The sequence below is a fragment of the Phaseolus vulgaris genome, chromosome 4, assembly GCF_051622355.1.
Source record: "Phaseolus vulgaris cultivar YP4 chromosome 4, ASM5162235v1, whole genome shotgun sequence".
NCBI lineage: Eukaryota > Viridiplantae > Streptophyta > Magnoliopsida > Fabales > Fabaceae > Phaseolus > Phaseolus vulgaris.
The window spans coordinates 29,864,245-29,880,989 of record NC_143501.1 but is presented as its reverse complement, the minus strand read 5'-3'; the positions used below and the strand labels follow the sequence as shown (position 1 = coordinate 29,880,989).

The 16,745-nt window shown below is 42.4% G+C and overlaps 1 pseudogene; it reads left to right on the top strand.

Moving 5' to 3' along the window:
* The first annotated feature begins 8,025 nt into the window (after positions 1-8,025).
* Positions 8,026-8,131, top strand: LOC137838958 (small nucleolar RNA R71; annotated as a pseudogene).
* The last annotated feature ends 8,614 nt before the right edge of the window (positions 8,132-16,745 follow it).

Below are 16,745 nucleotides of genomic sequence, written 5' to 3'. Positions count from 1 at the left end.
GGAGCCTATTTAGGAATGAAAAACAGTATGATGAACTAACAAAGACATAATGGAAAGTATGTAAAGGAACTTGTATAGAATGAGAATACAAGCATTAACTCAAATCTAAAAATGAAAATGCACAAAGTATCAAGCAATAAACTCGAAAACAGAAAGTAAACCAAAGCAAGAAACAAGTAAAGCAATAAAAGTACTACTAGAAGTAATGACAATTATGGTATAACATGACTAAGACAAAACTTGACATGATTACAAAATGAAAAGACATATAACAAGATATAACCACAAGTGAAAGGAAGCTTAAGGTCAGCTCTAGGAAGGAGAATGCCATTCCAAAAGAGCAGCCATACTCATATGAACAATGAGTGTTAGAATCCTTTTCACAAACACATGGTGTAACAAAAAAAAAACAGCAAGAAAACTCAAAATAAATCCTAAAACAGAATGGTAAACAACTTGAATTTAAGAGCTCTTGAAAGTAAAGTGCAATACAACTCAAAATTTAAGCAAGAAACAAGCCTAGACTGTGATACCACATGATGTGAATGTAACTACAAGAATACATGATTCTTTGACATTACTACTTACACCTTTTTATTACATCCACACCCCTATTCTACAATAGAAATAAGAAGAGCCATCTTATTATACTCTTGTCCCAAAGCTCTTGCCATGCTCTTAGTAATTCGTTGGGCTTGGGCCCCTTGTTGGGCTTGGACCCCTTGATGGGCTTGGGCCCCTTGTTGGGCTTGGGCTTCATGGGCTTGAGCATCCTCTACTTGGTTTCCATCATAGGTAAACCATGAAGTCTTACCACTTCTCTAAAGAAGAGTTTAGAAATATTTTGAGCATCATCCACTTTGTGGCAAGGAATAAAATGTGCCATTTTACTAAAACGATCCACTACCACAAAGATGGAGTCATGACCTCTTGCAGTCCTAGGAAGTCCTAAGATGAAATCCATGCTAATATCTTCCCAAGGAGCATTTGCAATTGGTAGAGGGGTATAGAGTCTATGAGGCATTGTTTTAGATTTGGCTTTTAAACATGAAATACATCTAAAACAATGTCTTTGGACATCTCTTCTCATGTGTGGCTAATAGAATTTTCCTTTTAAAAGATCAAGAGTTTTGTCAACTCCAAAATGGCCCATGAGACCCCCTTCATGTGATTCCTTTACAAGAAGTTTTCTATGTGTACCTTGGGGAATACAAAGTTTTCCTTCTTTAAAAAGATACCCCTCGGACACATAGTAACCTTCTTGTGCTCTACGTTCACATTTAGCAAAGATGAATGCAAAGTCTTGGTCTTCTTGATAAAGTTCTTTTATGTTGTCAAATCCAAGAATTTGAGCATCAAGTTTTGAAAAGAGCATTGTCTCCTTGAGAGAGCATCCACCATGATCCTGTCGCCAACTCTAGCGTGGAGGAATTGCTTTGTCGCTTCCTTACCCCGCCTATGCAACTGTGCTATATGCAAGAATACTCTTAAAACCTTCTCCGGGAACTTAAACGCAACCTGCAAAACACACAGACGACGCCTCTAGCGGCCGTTTGCACTCCGACGCTCAAGTTAGGTCACAGAATCACCAACAAAAGTAATCTCACTCTATCTCCTTTTGATCCTCTCTCTGTGTCTGTGCCTAACAGAATTCTGTTACGCTATTCTCTACGTGTGTCAGAATTCTGTTACGCTATTGTGCGAAAACGTTCCACACTGAGTAAAAACGTGGGTGTCTGTGTTTTCTGTGTGTACATTTCACGATGCGGAGTGCACCTTTATCTTGGTCGCGCCCCTCTCAGATGGTGACACGTGGAGGCATGCAACTCACATCTAACCGTACACGTGCCACTACCTGAAGGGCTCTAGCGCATCTCTTTGTGCGCGCTAAGTTATTCCCTTGCGGAGTAACTTAGCGCGTTTCTTCCATCTGGGTGAATCGCACACTCCCAGGAGAACGCCAGGTGTGGCTGGACTAGGCACACTCACCAAGCATTGCTCTTTGTATACACGATTTCCCCTTCACGAAATCATGCACGTAATGGGTTAAGAGAGTCACCAATCACTGACTGGTTTACTAACTCCTCAGGCCACTCTCGTGCACGATTCTTCCGGCGAGCAACTCCTCTTTCTCTGAGATATGATCATGCGAAGTCCATGCGTAACACTCTCGCTGGGAATCTTAGTCCCAGTTTAACTGCGTGTAACACGAAACCCCGATGACCATGCACCCGATCACTGATCGGTGCTCTATTGCTTCTCGCGTTCTCCCCCCGGGTGTTTACGTTGGAACTGATCTGTCAGTGGCCACTCGGTTATTGACCACCGATAACCGCACCGGGTGATCTCCTCCCTGATTTCTCTGCCACCTAATCCACGTGTCACCCTGCGAGTGATCCACGTGGTTATCTACTGCTGACGTCATCGACTACCGATGATCGGCCGGATCACAAGCCCCCCAGTCTCGAGCTGTGAACTCGTTCTCAGCGAAGAGACTAAGTGGTCGCGCCCTCGGTCCACGCGGCAAGTGGGGCCACATCACGTGCCACCTCACGTGTTGCCTTTTGACGTTATGACTTCCTCCCTTAATCTTGCGACACGTGGACGCATCAATGGCCAACGTGGAGTGTCGCTAATGCTTCCCTTATTCAAATAGGCGCGCGCCTTCACTGTTTCATCATCTTCTTCAATACTCCAACTCTCAGACTTGCTTCGAATCTCCTCTCTGTGCGCCCAACTTTCTTCCAGCTTTCTACCTCAAGACCTTCCGCGATCATCTAAAGGTATGAATTTTCTTCTTCCTTGATCCATTTAGGTTCTTTTCACCGATTGCATTCACCTCTTTCACTACCATGCATTCATCTTCTCTGTTTTTCTTCTTCTCGACCCGCGCTAGGGTTTTTTGCGTTTCTCACTTCGCTTTCTACTTCTCCCTCTTCCTCTTCTTCGCCTGGACCTTTCTTTCTTCTTTCCTTCCTCTGTTTTTCACCGAACCATTCATCATTCCCTCTTCTTCCGTTCATCTGACCTTTTGCTTTCCTCCATTGTAGTTATCTCGCAATGGCTCGCTTGAAGCAAACTGCTCGCATCGTCGCCTCATCCTCTGGTGCACAACCTTCAGCAAGTGCACCAACGTCACCTCCACCTGATGCAACTCCCTATCAGGACTACGCCAGGGTCTATGACTGGGCTCCCCTGGCATTGCTGGCCGAAACTTCCACTCAACTATCGAAAGGCCACCTCAAAACCCTTCTGAGCCACGACCCTGATGAGCCCTCCTGCGCCATCGACAGAGAGAATGATTTCAACGTTCGTATACGCATTCCTCCTCGAGGGATGCCAATCTGCATGGACGATAGGGCTACCAATGGGGTGTCCTTCACCTTCATATACTCCGCCATCTTCAAAAGGTTGAAGCTGCGCTTGCCCTTCACCTTCTTTGAGAAGGAGCTGATGATGGAGCTGAACGTTGCCCCTTGCGAACTCCACCTGAATGTCTGGGCTTTCATACGGGCATTCGAGATTCTCTGCAACTACTTTGGGCATAACGTCTCTGTAGACGTCTTCCTACATTTCTTCGAGGCGAAAAACCCTGGGGATAGGTCCTGGGTCAGCCTGAATGGAGTTGTTGGACGAGTGATCTTGGGCCTGTACCAGCAATCGTTTAAAGATTGGAAGGGCAGGTTCTACATGATATTTGCTACCCAGCAAAGCCCCACGCTGCTCGAGGGGTTTCCCCTTTATTGGGTTCCTGGAGTCGAGTTCAAGAAACCCCGGGGCTTTGAGGCCATGGCTCCCTACGAGCGCGAGCTGTGTAGGTTACTCCTAGGGGCAAAATATAACTCGGCCCTTCTCATCAAACACGAGTTTGATGTGGTGTCTCTGAAGAAGTACACAGGTAGGATCTTCTTCTTGCACCTCTTAGAATACTTGCACACTCTCATGCATACTTGCATAACATTTTATCCACTTGCATAATTATGCCATCTAACTTTTCCTTTTACCCTTGATGTAGACATGACTTCAGGGAAAGATAGAAGGAGGACATTACTGGAGCTTGCCCGGACCAGGGGGGCCAAGGGGACTGGTTCTTCCTCCTCTACCACCGAGCCCATCGCAGCTCTGATGACTTTTTACGGCAAGTGCATCGCGTTTGTCAAAAGTAATAATTGTCCCTAAGAACGGATATCGATCCCACAAGGAACAGTGAATTATCGAGTACAATAATCGCTAAATATAAAAACAGAACAATTAAAAGAGTTTTGAATTAATTGTGTTGGCACTGATCAATAAGAAAACAAACAAAGAATTAGTTGTTTTAATTGGAAAAATAAGGATTAGTTTCATCTCTCTCACTCTCAAGTATTTTGATTAGCATGTCAATATTAAGTTCTTTGATTGAAATTGATGCCCGTATAAAAATCATTTATATCGATTCCTCGCATATAAAATCCTTAAGAATGTCCCCTAACTATCGATCCCTCGCATAATTATAAGAACAACTTAGAACGAAGCTCAGACGTTTAATAGCAATTATCATTTCCAGTCTATTCTTATCACTCAAATATGTTAAGTATTGTTGTTTAGGTCCGAACCCTAAAAATACCTCCCGGTCAGATTTAAGATTCTCAATTTGTCACGGAAAATTAAAAGTAAAACAACAATACCAATAATCAATCAAGAACTGAATATTAATATATAAAATATCACCTCAATACATAAGAGTTTGAGCAGATTACTCCCAATCCCAAAGGGGTAGAATTAGCCACGCATACTTCTATCACCTTCCATTCTCCCAATTGGGTTACAATTCACTCTATGGTGTTTTCCTCTCAATCTCGCACCCTAAGGTTGAGCCTCTAGCCCTCTATTTATCCTAGTTTTCTAGGGTCAGGTTGTTTATTGTGTCGCGCTAATGGGCTAAATGATAAAACATAAAAAAGGCCCAATCTTTCTTTGCATCTTTTCCATTCTGGGACCTTCTATCTTTATCCTTTTAGCTCAAATCATTCATCTTTAATCCAAATCTCCAATCTTCCTTAGAAATCTGCAATTAACACCAAATTTGGGAATAAAATACTCTTATTCAAATAAAGATCATAAAAAATGTAAAAAGGTATAAATTCATAAATTATGGATTATTTTATATGTAAATTAGCAATAAATCCTCATAAGTGCCTATATTTTAATATGAAATATTACTGAAAGTAGACACTTATCACTCTCCCCAACTTAGAATCTTGCTTGTCCTCAAGCAAAGTAAATGAATATATTTGAATTTAAATATCAAACAGCTTAATTCACTAAACAACAGATCAAATTAGAAACTTATGATGCTTCCAAATTCAAATATAGAAAATTATAGACACAATCAATTTCCAGGATCAAATCAAAACAAATAAATGACAATTCATCAAGGAATATCTTCTCATATGCTCACGGGTAAGTGTTTCTCTATATTTTCACTGAATCATAACAAATCACAGTTGCTTTTCATTTCATCTTCAAATCACAAACATATTAGAAACATGAATCTTGAGGTCTTTTCCAGGGTTGTAATGAGGTTGGGCTTCCAAAAAATATTGGTTTTTCTTAGATAACAAAATGCACATCTTAAAGAAGAAGAACATACCTACAATGCAATTATAGAGAACATATATATTATCTAGTTACCACTTTCTTTCGATGTCACCTTTTTCCCCATTTTCTTTCTTTTCATGATTTTCATGAATTTTTTATCTTTTTTTTATTTCTTTTTCTTCTTCTGTTTCTCTTTTTTTTTTCAATAATAGGAAAAGATTCTTCCTATTTTCAACTTTTTGAACTTTCAAAATCAGAACCAACCATTCCCTTTTCTATATGTATTGCATCTATATTCTCCTTCCTTAGACATGCTAAAGGGTAGAAAATTATATCAATAAAGGTTAAGGTGCAATATTAACAAAAAATTTCTTAGCCCAAAGGGGATATAAAAAAAATGGAATTCTAATATAAAGGTTGGCTTTTTGGCCCTGGCTCCTAATTAACACAAACAAATGCCTCAATCATCTTCATGCTCTTTTATGATGCAACAAAAATAAAAATTAAGCAACCACAACTGTCAATTCATCAGTAAAACTCTCAAAAAAACTGTTTAAGGTTCACACACTCACTTGGTTTAAATGGTCTCATTCCTTTTTGTCTTGTCATTATCTGTCCTAATCAATCATCCTGTTAAATTTTCATGTATCATATTTGAACTACATTTGAATAGGGATTCAATCATATTTTCTTTTCTAACCTGTGTCTAATTCATCTCACTATTTAATATTTAAACACAAATTCTTTTTTCCACAATTCAAAATTAATATTCTAGTTCTTTTTTATTTCAAAAAAAAAAAACTAGAAAACAAACAAATTAAAACTGAAATTTAGTCAAGAAAGATAATTCAAGACTTAAAATTACCAAACTAATAAAACAGGAAATTTATTCAAAATAAGCAATAAAAACAAACCAAACAAATAAGCAAATAAACAAAAAACAAAATAACCGAAAAATAAAATAAATAAAATAAGAAAAAATCCAAATAACTGAAAAGAAAAGAGAATTAGAGAGATAAAACCATATTTTTGTTCAATCCTCTATTCTTAAGAAGTCATCCAGCATTTTGTTAAAATTTTTATCTACAGTCTTGCTTCATTTGCTGGATCTGTCCCCCTGAATAATAGAACCTGTCCCCAGGTCAAAAATACATAACCTGCAAAATGATTAGGAGGCATATAGGATTTTTTTTTTATTCTTATTTACTTTTATTTTTTATTTTTTATTTTAAATAAAATCAGCAAAGGTAATAAAACAACATAAAACTAAAATGTGGACTGGGTTGCCTCCCAGTAAGCGCTCGTTTAACGTCATCTAGCTTGACGCCTGTTTATTTCAAGATGGACAACTCTCTTTGTTGCATCATGTTGTATGCATTCTTCCTCGTTACAAGAACATCTTCAACCACACGATAAGGATCTTTGATGGATCTTTTTGCCAACTGCATCTTGGTGGGTTGAACCTCCAAATCGCCTAAATACAGTGCAGCCTTGTCCACAGATAAAACACCTATAGACACGGGAAGATTAAAACTTCCTAAGTTCTTAGAATTTTGAAGCAAGTCCCTTTGAGTCATGATACTGCATCTAGCCTCCAACTCTCTATTTCTCTCTTCAATATAGCTCCTATTCTTCAGAAATCTCTCAAATGTTGAATTTTGCTTCAGATTTCCTGCAAAATAATTCCTAGGGAGCAATTTGTCAAAGAATTTTCTGTCCTTCTCTGTTTTTGAAGGAGGATGAGGATATGATAAATCTTTTTCAAGAACACTTCTCTCCTTATTTTTAATTTTTTCTTCCTCACTTCTTTTCATTTCTCTCTCTAACTCCTCAGTCTCATCTTCTTTTTCAGCTATTACCTTATTGCAATGCTCTTTTGGGCTGGTTTGGTTGTCAACTAAAAACTGACCACTTTGTATTTCTTCAAATTGTTTAGCCACTTTTCCCATTTGGATCTCTATATTCCTGATCGTTGTCATGCTATTTTCTTCCATTATCACAAGCTTTGTTAGGGCTTCTTCAACTTTACTCATTCTTTCAAGCATGGATGAATCCTCAACTTCAGATGAATTGTTCAGATAAGAACAGTGACCATTAGGATGATCACCTCCACAAAAATCACACATGATTGATTGACTCTGGCTTTAAGATGAATGCACAACATATAACTGTTGGGGCAATTTAGCCATTTGTGCGGTTAGTTGCCCAATCTGCTGTGTCAGAATTTTATTTTGAGCCAAGAGTGCATTTTCTAACGACCCTTCCTTCTGAGTATTTTGTATATCATGTTGGGCTTGATAATTAGTTGACACCAATGCAACAATAATCCTTGTCGCTTGTTCTACATCAAGAGCCATCATTGTGCCGCTAGCTGCAGCATCTAGGAGCATCTTTGTGTTAGATCTGAGACCGGTGAAAAATATGCTCAGTTGAGCAATATCTTCAAACCCATGATTTGGGCATTTTCTAAGTAACATTTTAAATCTTTCCAATGTCTCACAGAATGATTCATCTACTCCTTGTCTGAACACAGAAATTTCAGACTTTGCTTTGATGTAGCTAGAAATTGGAAAAAATCTTTGCAGAAATTTTTCCTCTACCTCCTTCCAACTAGTGAGACTCTGATTTGGAAGTGATCTGAGCCAATCCTTAGCCTTTCCTGCCAATGACAAAGAAAACAAACACATATAAGCATTTTCAAGATCACTTGATTGAAAGCCCATTGTTCCCACCAATTCATAAAATGTAGACAAATGTGAACATGGATCCTCATGATCCATTGCTTTGAATTGATGAGTAATGATGAGAGTGAGAAAATTAGGATTTATTTTCAAGGCCTTAGCGGTAGCAGGTATTGCGATACTAGAATAATGCCTTGGTCCTTGGTACATGACATAATCTCCAAGTGTCCTCTTAGTAGGTGGTGCTTGTTCTTCTGCCATGTTGCTTTCTTCCTAAAACATATCAGTGAAAAAAAAAAACAGAGTATTTTTTTTTCTTTAAAGAAAAAGTAAAATAAAATAAAAACAAATCTACAAAATAAAATAAAAATAAAACAAAAACAAAAATAAAACACTAAAATGACGTTAAGAGAAAAATAACAAAAATATTAAAAAAAAAATATACAGATAAAACCAAAACTAAAAACAGAATAAAAGAAAACACTTAAAAACAAGAAATAACGTACATAAAAATAAAAAATAAATACGAGGAATAAAATAAATAAAAATTTAAAATAAAGCTAAACAAGAATAAAACTGAAAAGTATAATTGTAAACAACTAACAAAATTTCTAACTAACTTACGTAAAAATAATTAATTAAAACAAATAAATAAAAACTACGTAAACCTAAATAAAACTACCTACAAATAAACTACGTAAACTAAATCTATAAGAAAAAAAAAACGAAATAAAATTTAAGAAAACAAAACAAAATTAAAATCAAAATAAAATAAAATAAAAATAAAAACCAACTAACATAAATAACGTAAAGAAAAAAAATAAAAACAATTTTTTTTTAAAACAGAAAATCTGTAAATTAAAATAAAATAAAATCTATAATGAAATAAAATAAACAAAATCAAAACAAATCAAAACAATTAAAATATTTACAATATTTAGGAAATTATACTCAACAAATCAAACATGTTCCCCGGCAACGGCGTCAAAAAGTTGATGACTTTTTACGGCAAGTGCACCGCGTTTGTCAAAAGTAATAATTGTCGAGTAATAATTGTCGAGTATAATCCCCCACAAGGAATAGTGAATTATCGAGTACAATAATCGCTAAATATAAAAACAGAACAATTAAAAGAGTTTTGAATTAATTGTGTTGGCACTGATCAATAAGAAAACAAACAAAGAATTAGTTGTTTCAATTGGAAAAATAAGGATTAGTTTCATCTCTCTCACTCTCAAGTATTTTGATTAGCATGTCAATATTAAGTTCTTTGATTGAAATTGATGCCAGTATAAAAAGTGTATTAAGAGTGGTTGTGTTGGCGATGATCAATAAGAAAACAGAGAGAATTAATTGTTTCAATTGGAAAAATAGGGATTAGGTTTCATCTCTCTCACTCTCATGTATTTTGATTAACATGTCAATATTAAGTTCTTTAATTGAAATTGATGCCCGTATAAAAATCATTTATATCGATTCCTCGCATATAAAATCCTTAAGAATGTCCCCTAACTATCGATCCCTCGCATAATTATAAGAACAACTTAGAACGAAGCTCAGACGTTTAATAGCAATTAACATTTCAAGTCTATTCTTAGCACTCAAATATGTTAAGTATTGTTGTTTAGGTCCGAACCCTAAAAATACCTCCCGGTCAGATTTAAGATTCTCAATTTGTCACGGAAAATTAAAAGTAAAACAACAATACCAATAATCAATCAAGAACTGAATATTAATATATAAAATATCACCTCAATACATAAGAGTTTGAGCAGATTACTCCCAATCCCAAAGGGGTAGAATTAGCCACGCATACTTCTATCACCTTCCATTCTCCCAATTGGGTTACAATTCACTCTATGGTGTTTTCCTCTCAATCTCGCACCCTAAGGTTGAGCCTCTAGCCCTCTATTTATCCTAGTTTTCTAGGGTCAGGTTGTTTATTGTGTCGCGCTAATGGGCTAAATGATAAAACATAAAAAAGGCCCAATCTTTCTTTGCATCTTTTCCATTCTGGGACCTTCTATCTTTATCCTTTTAGCTCAAATCATTCATCTTTAATCCAAATCTCCAATCTTCCTTAGAAATCTGCAATTAACACCAAATTTGGGAATAAAATACTCTTATTCAAATAAAGATCATAAAAAATGTAAAAAGGTATAAATTCATAAATTAGGGATTATTTTATATGTAAATTACCAATAAATCCTCATAAGTGCCTATATTTTAATATGAAATATTACTGAAATTTGACACTTATCAAGCTCCCCCTCTCTCGGTCGCGCCAGCTGAAGGCCCCGAGCCAGAGAAGAAGAGAAGAAGGCTAGTAAAGGCCTTTCCCGCAACGGTGGCGGTCGCTGCTGCTCCTACCCCCTCAACCGAGGAGGAGAGTTCTGGCTCTCCTCTTATACATCGCAAGAGGAAACACCAAGAGGTTGGGGGGGCTTCGTCTCTTAGGCCTGGGGAAATTGAAGTGGTGCAGATCGAGGAGGGTTCACCCCCACCTCCTCCTACTCAACCTGCCCCAGCACCAGCTTCCTCCCCGTCCCCTCAGCGCCTACCATCTCCGACGCCTCAACTTCTGTCTCCAGCATCACTTCCACCCCCACCCCCAGCGGGCCAAGCTATTGGTCAACCCACTCCACCTGCTGGGAGTGATTCTGCCCACTCGAGGGGTTTCTCAAGACTGCCTGCATCACCACCACCGCCAACCTCTGCTGCTACTGCTGAAGGTGGTGAGGCCAGCTCGCAGCCAAGTAGCTCTGGTGCTAGCAATGAAAATTTCAGTCGAGTCATTGCCTTGGTTCGACATTTCATACGCAGCCGGGAGCTTCTCGAGTGGAGTGGGCAGGAGGTGGACATGCACTTGGCCAAGCAGATAGTGCTTTCCCTAGAGTTTTCCACCCAGCATCGCAAGCAACTGGTCCTGGAGAAGAGGATCAAGGAGCTTGAGCACGACAAGGGGTCACTGCAGAGTGACTTTGAGGCTGCCCAAGGGTCCGTAGACTTGATGAGGGATATGGTGGAAAAATCCAGGAAAGAGTACCTATCGCAGGTCCAAGAGACCATCAAGACTGAGATCTTGATGGGGCAAGCTGTCAACGCTCTGGACAGCGAAGTGGTGGAGCTGAGGAGCAAGGTAATCAACTTGGAGGCTGAGACTTCCTCCCTACGCCAACTGAACTCACAACTAGCGGGGGATCTCAAGTCTACCAAGGAGGAGGCCATTGAAGGGGGGAAGAAACTTGAGAAGGCCGTGGACGAGCTTTCTGCAGTGAAGATCGAGCTTGCCGAAGCAAAGGGCAAACTGGGAGAAGCTGCCTCTTCCATTGCTTCCCTCACCACTAAGAAGAACGCCTTGGAGACTTCAAAGCAAAAACTCGAAGCTGAGAACGCCGAACTTATGAACGTGGGTGCTGACGCCCTTGCTGATGGGTTCGAGTTGGTATTCGAGCAGATTCGTTGCGTTCTTCCAGACTTGGACCTTACGCAGTTCAGCATCTACCACGAAGTGGCAGATGGCAAGCTCGTTCCTCCTTCTTAAGTTTTCTTCTTGTATGATCCTGCCGACAACTCGAGCGTGGAGGAATCGCTTCGTAGCTCTCTCCCTACCCCGTCTACGCGACTGTGTTATCTGCAAAATCACCCTCAGAACCTTCTCTAGGATCTCCAAACGCGACCTGCAAAACACACAGACGGCGCCTCTAGCGGCTGTTTGCACTCCGACGATCAAGTTAGATCACAGAACCACCAATAAGAAAAACTGTGTAGTAATGTGTGTAAAAAAACAGTGTGTGTGTATTTCTCTTTGATTCTCTTTTTATCCCCCTCTGTGTCTGTGCCTAACAGAATTCTGCTACGCTGTCCTCTGCGCGTGTCAGAATTCTGTTATGCTTTTGTACGAAAACGTACCACAGTTAGGGTCGCGGGTGTCTGGGTTTTCTGTCTGTACCTTTCACGACACGGAGTGCACCTTTATCTGGGCCGCGCCCCTCTCAGACAGTGACACGTGGAGGCATGCAACTCGCATCTAACCGTTCACGTGCCACCACCTGAAGGGCTCTAGCGCATCTCTTTGTGCGCCTAAGTTATTCCCTTGCGGAGTAACTTAGCGCGTTTCTTCCATCTGGGTGAAATCGCACATTCCCAGGAGAACGCCAGGTGTGGCTGGACTAGGCACACTCACCAAGCATTGCTCTCTGCATACACGATTTCCCCTTCACGATGCCATGCACGTAATGGGTTGAGAGAGTAACCAATCACTGACCGGTTTACTTACTCCCTCAGGCCACTCTCGTGCACGACTATACCGACGAGGGGCTTTTCTTTCTCTGAGGTATGATCATGCGAGGTCCATGCGTAACGCTCTCGTTGGGAATCTCAGTCCCAGTTTAACTGCGTGTAACACTGATCCCCTGATGACCATGCACTCGATGACTGATCGGTGCTCTATTGCTTCTCGTGTTCTGCCCCCAGGTGTTCATCTGGGAACTGATATGTCGGTGACCGCTTGGTTACTGACCACCGATCACCGTTCTGGGTGATCTGTCCCCTGACTTCTCTGCCGACTGATCTGTTGGTGGCCACTTGGCTACTGACCACCGATCACCTCTTTGGATGACCTCCGATATTCTCCCTGATCTCTCCGTCACCCGGTCCACGTGTCACCCTACGAGTGGCCCACGTGATTATCTTCTGCTGACGTCATCAACTACCGATGACCGACCGGATCACAAGCCCCTCAGTCTCGAGCTGTGAACTCGTTCTCAGCGAAGAGACTAAGTGGTCGCGCCCTCGGTCCACGTGGCAAGTGGGGCCACATCACGTGCTACCTCACGTGCTGCCCTTTAACGTTACGACTACCTCCCTTAATCTCGCGACACGTGGGCGCGTCAACGGTCAGCGTGAAGTGTCGCTAGCGCTTCCCTTCTTTTCAAATAGGCGCGCGCCTTTACTGTTTCTTCATCTTCTTCAATCAACTCCCAAACTCTCTGCGAATCCCCTCTCTGCGCTTCCACCTTTCTTCCAGCTTTCTACCTTCAGAACTTTCACGATCATTCAAAGGTATGGTTTTTCTTCTTTCTTGGTCCATTCAGGTTCTTTTCATCGATTGCATTCGTCCCTTTCATCATCATGCATCCATCTTCTCCGTTTTTCCTCTTCTCGACCCACGCTAGGGTTTTCGCATTCTTCACTCCGCTCTCTGCTTCTCCCTCTTCCTCTTCCCACCTGGACCTTTCTTTCTCCTTCCCCTCCTCTGTTTTTCACCTAACTATTCATCATTCCCTCACCTTCCATTCATTCTGACTTTTCACTTTTCCTCCACTGCAACTATCTATCAATGGCTCGCTTGAAACAAACCGCTCGAATCATCGCCTCGTCTTCTGGTGCACAACCTTCCGCAAGTGCTCCAGCTCCACCACCACCTGTTGCAACCTCCTACCACGACAACGCCAGGGTCTATGACTGGGCTCCCCTGGCGTTGCTCGCCGAAACCTCTACCTTATTGCCGCAGGGGCACCTAAAATCCCTCATGAGCAGCGACCCGGATGAGCCCTCTTGCGCCATCGATCGGGAAAATGACTTCAACATCCGCGTCTGCATTCCTCCTCGAGGGATGCCCATCTGCGCGGACGATAGGGCCACCAATGGGGTGCCCTTCACCTTCGTCTACTCTGCCATCTTCAAGAGGTTGAAGTTGCGCCTGCCCTTCACCTTTTTCGAGAAGGAGGTGATGATGGAGCTGAACGTCGCACCCTGCCAACTCCACCCAAATGCCTGGGCTTTCATCCGGGCATTTGAAATTCTCTGCAATTACTTCGGGCATAACGCCTCTGTGGATGTGTTCCTCTACTTCTTCGAGGCGAAGAACCCTGGGGACAGGTCCTGGGTTAGTCTGAATGGGGTTGCTGGACGGGTGCTCTTGGGCCTGTATCAGCAATCCTTCAAAGATTGGAAAGGCAGGTTCTACATGATATCTGCCACCCCACAAAGTCCAACCTTGCTCGAGGGGTACCCCCTCTACTGGGTTCCTGGGGTTGAGTTCAAGAAACCCCGGGATCTCGAAGCCATGGCCCCCTACGAGCGCGAGCTATGTGGGCTGTTCCTGGGGGCCAAGTACAACTCTGCTCTTCTCATCAAACATGAGTTTGATGTGTTGGCTTTGAAAAAATACATAGGTAGGCTCTTCTTCTTTCACCTCCTAGGATACTTGCACATCCTTATGCATGCTTGCATACATTTTGACTCACTTGCATAACTATGCCATCTAACTCTTCTTTTTCCCTTCGATGTAGATACGATGTCAGGGAAGGAAAGGAGGAAAGCTTTGCTGGAGCTTGCCAGACTCCAGGGGGCCAAAGGGACTGGCTCCTCTTCCACCACCGATCCTATCGCAGCTCCTCCTCTCTCGGTCGCGCCAGCTGAAGGCCCCGAGCCAGGAAGGAAAAGAAGGAAGCTGGTGAAGGCCTTTCCTTCATCCGCTGCTGCTGCCGCTGCTGCTCCTGCTCCTTCAACCGAAGAGGAGAGCTCTGGCTCTCCTCTCGTTCACCGCAAGAGGAAGCTTCCAGCGGTTGGGGGGGCCTCATCTCTTCAGCCTGGGGAGATTGAGGTAGTGGAGGTAGAGGAAGGTTCACCCTCGCCCCCCTCTATTCAACCTGCCCCAGTGCCAACGTGCTTTCCCTCTCCCCAACAACTGCCATCCCCAATTCCCCGATCGCCATCTCCTCCCCCAGCAGGCCAACCACTTGGTCAATCCACTCCACCTGCTGGGGGCGATTCTGCTCGCTCGGGGGATCTCCCGGGACCTCTCGTGTCGCCACCACCACTGCCAACCTCCGCCGCTACCGCTGAAGGTGGGGGAGCCAGCTCTCGACCAAGCGGCTCTGGAGCAACCAATGAGAACTTCAGTCGAGTCATTGCTCTGGTTCGACAGCTCATTCGCAGCCGGGAGCTCATCGAGTGGAACGGGGAGGAGGTGGACATGCACGTGGCGAAGCAGATAGTGCTTTCCCTGGAGTTTTCCACCCAGCACCGCAAGCAGCTGATCATGGAGAAAAGAATCAAGGAGCTTGAGCATGACAAGGAGTCACTGCAAAGTGACTTTGAGGCTGCCCAAGGATCCGTAGAGCTGATGAGGGGTATGGTGGAGAAAGCCAGGGGAGAGTACCTAGCGCAGGTCCAAGAGACCATCAAGACTGAGATCTTGATGGGGCAAGCCATCAATGTCTTGGACTGCGAGGTGGTGGAGTTGCGGGGCAAGGTGACCCACCTGGAGGCCGAAACTTCCTCCCTACGCAAACTGAACTCACAACTGGCGGGGGATCTCGAGTCTGCCAGGGAAACGGCCACTACTGGGGAGAAGAAGCTTGAGGAGGCGGTGAGCAAGCTGTCTGAGGCAAAGGGCCAATTGGAAGAAGCTGCTTCTTCCATTGCTTCCCTTACCACCGAGAAGAATGCTGTAGAGGCCTCCAAGCAAAGCCTCGAAGTGGAGAACGCTGACCTTATGGGCGTGAGCGCTGAAGCCCTTGCTGATGGGTTCGAGCTGGCACTCGAGCAGATCAAATGCGTTCTTCCGGATCTGGACCTCTCCCAGTTCAGCATCTATCACGAAGTGGTAGATGGAAAACTCATCCCTCCTCCTTGAGCTCTTTCTCTTTTTTGTAATTTTACACTTCTGCACAATTTGTTGCACTTGGAACTTGTATAAACTTTGTTGCGTAATATATACTAGTTTCAGCCGCATATCTTTCTCTTCGCATTTTCTTAAGCTTTGTCTTTCTCTTTGCGCACGACTAACTGTTAGCTAACTTAGGTTTAGCGCGATCTTGTACTCTTTGATCTTGGCCTCTACTTGATCACGACTAGCTACTCCCTTAGCTTTGTATTTAACGGTTCTTGTGCATAGCTTTGTACTGGACGACTGACTAGGTGTAGTCTGTCTGCCTCAGCTCGTTGTGTAAGAATTTGTTTGGAAAAGTTTCCTCCGACAAGGCAAGACTGATCAGTCATCGTTCTTCAAGCAGCGTACCCACCAACAACTCATCAGTCATCGTTCTTCGGGCAGCGTACCCACCGACAACTCATCAGTCATCGTTCTTCATACTTCACTTTGCTTCTTTGTCGCTCTAGCGCTAAGTGCATAGAGGACATCGATCGTCAGAGGTGATACCTTGTTTGGCGAAATTTGCTCAACTGCGTGAACTCAGCAATACTGGAACTTGACCCTCCATGTACCGCTTTTAACTCGAGCAAATTGTTTAACCTTATAACAAACTTGGCAAACTGTTAACTCAAAGTAAACTTGAGCAACTATCAACTCTTCGGCGATGACGCTCAATAAAACTTGTGAACTTAAGACAACAAATCTTAACAAAAAATCACTTACTGGGCAGCAGGTTCTGACTCAAACTAGTATTAAAATACAGTTTACCTGATCTGCCAAGTGAAATCCCCCCTACTTCTGTCATCGCCCGGAACTCTTCG